The sequence below is a fragment of the Humulus lupulus genome, chromosome 7 (genome assembly GCF_963169125.1).
Source record: "Humulus lupulus chromosome 7, drHumLupu1.1, whole genome shotgun sequence".
NCBI classification, from domain to species: domain Eukaryota; kingdom Viridiplantae; phylum Streptophyta; class Magnoliopsida; order Rosales; family Cannabaceae; genus Humulus; species Humulus lupulus.
This window is the reverse complement of record NC_084799.1, coordinates 109,765,833-109,773,146: the sequence shown is the minus strand read 5'-3', so window position 1 is coordinate 109,773,146 and position 7,314 is coordinate 109,765,833.

The following is a 7,314-nucleotide window of genomic DNA, read 5'->3' as shown; positions in this document are numbered from 1 at the left end:
CATTCAGAAGGTGTCTGAAGACGCTCGATGTAGGATCTTCCCTGCAACACTTTCTGATGCTGCACAGGAGTGGTTCTTTAAATCCCCTCCTACAAGTATTGTATCTTGGGAGATGTTCATAAAGGAGTTTTACGGACAATTCTACGTGGGTCGTGTGCACCCAACTGAGGCAAACCAGCTGGTCGAGATACGCCAGCAAGAAGGAGAACCACTGAAAGATTATGTCCATCGTTTCATGCGAGCAGCAACTGTGGCCAAAACAGTGGGAGACGAAGGAAAAATGATGGCCCTAACTGTAGGAGTTAGGCGCCGTACGCCTCTTTGGAGTAGCCTGAGGAAGCATGGGGTTAAAACTACCCAATAATTTTTGGATCGAGCTGATCGGTACATCAAGCTTGAGGATGCAATTGCCAGCGAGGGAAATACCCCAAATAAGGATAAAGGGACTGAAGACCCCGCCAAAGCCGCCAATGGGTCAAAGCCCAACGACAATGGCAAAGGCAATGGGAATGGCAACGACAAGAATGGGGGGAAGAGGCCCCATAACGAACCCTCTACCTCCGAGAGTAAGCGCTCTAAGGGCAACTGTTATGAGCCAAGGTTCACTAACTATATCGCCCTTGCTGAATCACGAGCAGAGGTGTATCAGGCCACAAGTTTCAATGTACCCTACAAAAGACCCTCTCCCATTCGAAAGGATATTTCGAAAAGGGATACAACTAAGTTTTGTCGTTTTCAAGTTTTGTCGTTTTCACAACGATTATGGACACGATACGAATGAATGTAACCAGCTGAAGGACGAAATCGAGTTCCTTATTAGACAAGGACACTTGAGGAAATACGTGCGAGCTGCGGGAACTTCCCAACAAGAGGCTCCGGGTGGCAACGAGCAGGCGCCTGCGCGCCAGCGCTCGCCACCTTTACAGCCTGATCCCGTGGCAAGCACCTTACTCACCATCTGCGGAGGCTCGTACCTCGCAAGAAAGAACGAAAAGGAAAGGGAATGATACGCTCAGACCCTACGCCATGACTAGGACATTGAGATGATGACTGTGGAGGATCGGGCAATGAAAAAGGCTCGAATAGAGGACGATGCAATAACTTTCTCTGATAATGATGCCTAGCATGTCCGGTTCCCACATTCCGATCCGCTGGTCGTGGATGTTCAGATTGCTAATATGATGGTGAAAAGAGTATTGGTTGATACAGGAAGTTCAGTTAACATCCTGTATAAATCCTTGCTGAAACGAATGAAGTTGTCCACAAAGGACTTGGAGCCTTGCAACCAAACAATTTATGGTTTCTCTGGTGAGGGACTCACTTCAATAGGGTCAATCAGGCTTCCAGTAACTGCAGGTACTGCGTCCGCCACCAGGACATTACTCACTACTTTTATAGTAGTTGATTGTCCTTCAGCCTACAATGCAGTAATTGGAAGGCCAATACTGGTCGACCTTCGGGCCGTCACCTCTATATTGCACTTAGCCATGAAATTCCCAATAGACGCAGGGGTAGGACGCGTATTGGAAAACTAGAGGGAAGCAAGGGAGTGCTACAATACCTCAATCACTAAGGCCAAGAAGGGTATGTTGAGGATTGCTTACCCAGAAAAGTTGCAGAAGGCCATTGATGTACAAGCCCAATCAGGTGATGAAGTCACCAAATAGGGTGTTGCCCAAAGTGAGGATAGAGACTTAGATCCTCGCTTTGGGGATTTTGAAGAAGATATAGGACTTGTCGAGGACCTTGAGGAGGTCTAGCTTGATGAAGAGTTTCCGACCAGAGTTGTAAAGGTCGGCAAAAATTTAGAAACAACAACCAAATATGCACTGGTTGAATATTTGAGGAAGAACCAGGAAGTTTTCGCCTAGTCACATAAAGACATGGTTTGGATAGATCCTCCAGTCATCAGCCATGTCCTGAACGTTGATAAAATCTTTCCACCCGTGCAACAGAAAATGAGGCTGCTCGATAAAGACAGATCAAAGGCCTTGAAGGAGGAAGTTGAAAAACTAAAGGAGAATGGGTTCATCAGGGTGGCGTTTTATCTGTCACAATCTAGTGCTGGTCCCCAAACCAAATGGAAAATGGCGGACCTGCGTGGATTTCACAGACCTTAACAAAGCCTGCCCAAAAGACTGTTTCCCACTCCCAAGGATCGACCAACTGGTCGATGCAACTGCAGGCCATGAGATCCTCTCCTTTATGGATGCATACTCAGGGTACAATCAGATTAGTATGCATCCCACTGATGAGGATCACACTAGCTTTCGAACCGATACAGGGCTATACTGTTACAAAGTAATGCCCTTCAGATTGAAAAATGCTGGTGCGACTTACCAGCGACTAGTTAACCACATGTTTAAGGAGTTGATCGGGATAAACATGGAGGTGTACGTTGATGACATGCTGGTGAAGTCAAAAAAGTTAGAAGGACATGTGAGGGATTTACAAGAGTGTTTCAATGTTCAGAACAAATATCAGATGAAGCTAAATCCTCTCAAATGTTCCTTCGGAGTAGGATCAGGGAAGTTCTTGGGGTTCATTGTCAATTCGAGAGGAATCGAGGCTAATCCCGAGAAGATCAAGGCCCTGATCGATATGAAATTGCCAATGAAGATCAAAGATGTGCAAAGTCTGACTGGATGGATTGCCGCGCTCAGTAGATTCATTTCAAAATCAACAGATAAGTGCGTTCCTTTCTTTAATCTACTTAGAGGCAACAAGAAGTTTGAGTGGACTGAGGACTGTGAACAGGCTTTCCAAGCCTTAAAAGCCCACATGGCATAGCCTCCCATCTTATCAAAGCCTGTAGATGGGGAAACTTTGTTCATATACTTGGCAATCACCGAATATGCTGCTAGTGCGATGATGGTGAGAGAAGAAGAAGGTGTACAAAAGGCGGTGTATTATGTGAGCAAGAGGTTAATCAGAGCTGAATTGAGATATCCTCCCACAGAAAGATTAGCCTATTGTCTAATTTTGGCCTCGAGGAAGTTACATCCTTACTTCTAAGCCCATCCAATCACAGTCTTGACTGACCAGCCCCTTCGGCAAGTTTTGCAAAAGCCAGAGACTGCTGGTCGTTTGTTGAAATGGGCAGTTCGATATAGCATACTCACCGCGAGTAGCAATAAAAGGACAAGTCTTGGCTGACTTCATTGCTTAATTCATTGAACTCCTAGATAACGAGCAGGGTGAAAAGCCTAGTGCGCCTGAGCCTCAAGTTGAAGCTCCTTCGTGGAAACTATTTACAGACGGGTCATCCAACGAATCTCACGCAGGAGCAGGAGTGATATTGATAACGCTAGAAGGGCATCGATTTCACTGCGCAATTAGGTTTGATTTCGCCGCTTCAAACAATGAAGCTGAATATGAAGCCCTACTCGCTGGATTAAGGTTAGCCAAAGACATGAACATAAAAGCGCTGGATATCTACATTGATTCACAGCTGGTAGTGAATCAGGTCTTAAGGGAGTACCAAGCACGAGGCCTAAAAATGGTGGCTTATCTGAACAAAACAAGAGATCTGTTGGCACAATTTGAAAAATATTCCCTCCAGCAAATACCTTGAGATCAGAATTCAAACGTAGATGCCTTAGCCAAACTCGCGAGTGCAAAAGATGCTGACACTTTAAATATAGTGCCAGTTGAGCGGCTATGCACACCAAGCATACGAACAGACAAAACCAGTATGGTGATCCAATTAGCAGATACATGGATGGCACCATACTTAGAGTATCTCATGAATGGCACACTACCGGCAGATAGAAACAAAGCCAGGACCCTTCAAAGACAGTCTGCAAGGTATATCTTGGTCGATGGCATTTTGTACCGAAGAGGATACTCGATGCCAGATGTGTTACGCCAAAGAAGCCTAAAGAGCTAATGAAGGAGGTGCATGAAGGCTTCTGCGGAGACCACGCTGGGGGGCAAAGCCTATCAAAAACGATCCTAAGGCAGGGATATTTCTGGCCAACGATGAATGAGGACTCGATGGAGTTCGTGCGAAAATGTGATAAGTGTCAGCGATTTTCGAAGATCCCACGAGCGGCTCCCAATGAGTTAAGGAAAATGCAAAGTCCATGGCCCTTCACAGTATGGGGTATAGACTTGATCGAGTCCTTGCCAACAGGGAAAGCTTGTGTGAAATATGCAGTGGTAGCTATCGACTACTTCACAAAATGGGCCGAGGCTGAACCGCTAGCAACCATAATGTCAAAGAAAGTACTTGACTTTGCTATCAAAAACATTTTTTGTCGATATGGATTGCCAAGAAAGATTGTCTCGGACAATGGCACCTAGTTTGATAGTGACTTGTTCATAGACTTCTGCGAAAGACATGGCATCATCAAGAGCTTTTCTTCAGTTGCTCACCCCCAAGAAAATGGGCAAGTCGAAGCAGTTAATAAAACATTGAAAGATACCATGAAGAAAAGGCTCAAGGAAGCTAAAGGAGCATGGCCAGAACAGCTGCCTGAAGTCCTCTAGTCGTACAGAACATCCTACCGAGCAGCAAAAGGTCATACCCCATTTTCCTCAGAATACGGGTACGAAGCCATGTTGCCTGTCGAGTTAGATCCTCCCTCGCACCGCAGAGTGACATACGACCAAGACCAAAATAGCGAATTGTTGATGGAGTCCCTAGACCTAGTCGAGGAAAGACTCGAAAAAGCCCAGCTCCGAGTAGCTGCGTACCAGCAAAAAGTCGCTCGATATTTTAACTCCAATGTAAGATAAAGAAAGTTCAACGTCGGGGACTTGGTACTTCGAAGAGTTTTCTTAAACACCCACGACCAAGCTGCTGGAGTACTCGGACCAAACTGGGAAGGACCTTACCAGATTGAAGAAGTTCTTCATCCAGGCACTTACAAACTTGCACGCTTGAATGGAGATCTCGTTCCACGTTATTGGAATGGAGAACACCTGCGCAAGTATTATCAGTAAACAGTCTTTCTTAAAGGACTGGCTTGTATTTATTTTTACTTTTTACAAGTTGTTGAAAAAGGGTCAGTCATGAGATATGGCTGATCACTTATAAGTGTAAGATCTTTTTTTTAAGATCTCTCGTAAAGACAAGTTTAGTCCATTTAATACGAGAATTATAAGGGACTGTGCGTGTAATGCCCCAAATTTCCTAATAAGGTTTAGGACCTTGATTAGGAGGCCGGGAGGGCCATAATTGATTTGTTATAGTATTTAATGATTATATGCATGTTTACGTGAATTATATTATTATATGATGGTGGATGCATGCATATGGGAGAATTTATTATTGTGAGGGTATTCTGGTAATTTGGCCGCTGTGGGCGTAATTGCATAATTTGGGTGCATGATTGTGATTAATTAATATAGCCACATTATAAGGTGGATTGGTTCGAGCTAGTCGACATGAGACGATCGTGAGATGCGAGAGTTTGGTCTAGTCATAACAGGTATAAGTTCGGGCCTCGGGGTGAGTCTCGGGGTGAATTTAATGATTAGAGCATTACCGGGAATTAAAGGGTAATGGGATATGGATTATTGGTGTTTGAGGTTATTGAGAATAGCGGGAATTGGAGGGTGTTAAATGTGATTAATGAAATAGGTGCGAAAGGATGGTTTTGCCCTTGGTGGCTATTAAGGTTTTATTTTAGACCTAAGGGTATTTAGGTCTTTTTACCTTAAGAGATATATATCAGCCATTGAGGCTGAAGAAGAGTAACAAAAACAGAGCCTCTCCTCCTTCACTCCCGATAGATTTTCTTCCTCTTTTCTCTTTGGATTTTCGAGCTCAGATTGAGGAATCGAGCCAAGGGAACCAAGCTTAGCCAAGCTAGGGTTGTGCTCCACCATTGAAGAGGGTGTGTTGCCAAGATTAAGGTGAGTTTCTAGCCACTAGAACTCTTGGTTTTACTCTGTTTTATAATTTAAGTTTCAACTAGTTTTTGGGTTGGAAACTTGGGAATTGGTTGGAGTTTTGGCTAGGGTTCTTGGGGTTGTGGTCCTTAGGACATGTGGAGATGGTATTTGGATTCATTTGGGAGTTAATTTGACGTTTGGAAGCTTTTGGTTTGGGTTAGAAATGGTAAAATCGAAGGAAGGAAAAACTGGGATTTGGCTGGCTGAAGGTAGCGCTACAGCGCCCAGTGTAGGGCGCTATAGCGCTACCTGCAGGGAGGTTGGGCAGTTTGTGTTTCTTCCTTGACTGCTGGGGCGCTAGAAGGGCAGCGCTGTAGCGCTCCCCTGTTTCCTCTTAACCCTGTTTTGGGTGTTTTTAAGGGCTTTTGGCTTGGGGGTTTCAATCCTTAAGGCCCGGGATCGAATCTACTCACTGTGTGGGCGTGTTTTGAGGTCCCGAGAGTGGGGTTTAGGTTAAGACCCTGTCTTTGGTAATTTTCATTAATTGGAGATTGTTTTGGTTATGACTAGGTGACCGTTAAAGGATAAAGGATCGATCGTTCTCAGGGGTCGTTCTTACTCTAACTCTCACTCGAACCGGAGGTAAGAAAACTGCACCCTGTGTATATGAGACATGCATGGTTGTTATGATGCATGTTGGTTGATTAATGAGTATGACACGCGTGGTTATTATTGCTGCTTGACGGTTGATTATTATGTATGACATGCATGGCTATTCTTGATGCATGTTGGTTGGCTATTAAACGTGACATGCATGGCCGTTGTTGGTGCATGTTAGATTGTTGAATATGTTGCATATGATGCATAAGAAACATGTGATTAGGACATGGTTTATATACTGGGTATGACATTGTTCAGAGCTTGAGCCTCTGTGGTTGTGCATGGTCCTAATTGTACTGGTATCTATTAGTAAGCATGCTAATTACCATGTTTATGGATATTGGACATGTGATATATGTTTGGTGGCATGGCTTACTTGTGTATGGCCCTGACTTATTAGTCAGAATCGACAATAGTGTCAGATCCGTTTGTGAGACTGTGACTTAGTAGTTAAGTTCACCACAGGCTGAGCACTGGTCGTGTTTTACCGACCTAAGGGTCAGAGATGGCAGTGCGTTGTGAACGCCGGACCAAATAAAGATTAGATCTAATCGAGAACGGCATTGAATGACTCATGTGGGGTATTAATGCTAGACCGACCCAAAGGGTCGAAGAACTTATAAGCGCTTGCCTGGTCTACGACCAGATGACTATAGCCAAGGTATTGACCCCGGTGACCGTTTGTCACATGGCTAAGGGACGTTGTCCATAGCTTCGACTCTAGAGTCGTGAGGAAGGTTATGTTGGTGACTAATCACCTTGCACCTGTCCTAATCATACTTATGAAAGGACCATGTATCAGTTAAGCCTTGG